The following is an 875-nucleotide window of genomic DNA, read 5'->3' on the forward strand; positions in this document are numbered from 1 at the left end:
AGCCGGAGGCCGGTGCTGCTGATTGCGATTCAGTTTTTGTTATTGTTTTTCGTCGTAATGTCATTCGCGTGTGCCGTAGGGAAGATGAATTCAGTTCCTTTTGCGTGGTTCGTTCGTGTGGAAGCCGGAGGCCGGTGCTGCTGAATGCGATTCAGTTTTTGTTTTTGTTTTTGTCTTAATGCCATTCGCGTATGCCGGAGAGGTTTTGTGACGTCTTTTGTAGTAAACATTGAGCGACCACCCGTACGGGTGGTCGATTGTTTGCTTCCCGCGCGAAGCGAACAATAGCGAATCAGTTTGTATGTTTTGCCGCGTGGTTTATAGTATATATTGAACAATCACCCAACGTGGGTGATTGATGGTTTGCTTATGGCGTGAAGCAAACAATAGCGCGTCAGATTGCATATTTTATCCCGTCATTTGTAGTATAAATTTATTATGAGACCACCTGACGTGGGTAGTCGATTGTTTGCTTTCCGCGTAAAGCGAATAATAGCGCGACAGCGTGCATGGCATGATTCAAATACAAAAGGTCATATTACTTATCAAAGTGAATCCAGACCCAACGATACCTTCCTTACTAACAACCAACCCTTCCTTCAACCTTTGGTGGAGACGTGCGGTAAACGCCAACTTTCACATAACAAAGGTTGATACTAATATCCCTGCCCTCTTCCAACCTGACTGCAAGGACGTGGCCGGCGCCGTTATTGTACCGTTAAATAGAGTCTCTGAAGCGTGCACAGTGAGAATTTTGACCACTCCCAGTCAATTATTCAGTTGATTCATTGTGCAACTTTCATTGGTTCGGGTCAATCACGGAGTAGCAACCATAGATATGTGCAGTCAGTCTAAGCTAAGCTAAGCTAAGCTAA

Source organism: Aedes albopictus, chromosome 1 (genome assembly GCF_035046485.1).
Source record: "Aedes albopictus strain Foshan chromosome 1, AalbF5, whole genome shotgun sequence".
NCBI lineage: Eukaryota > Metazoa > Arthropoda > Insecta > Diptera > Culicidae > Aedes > Aedes albopictus.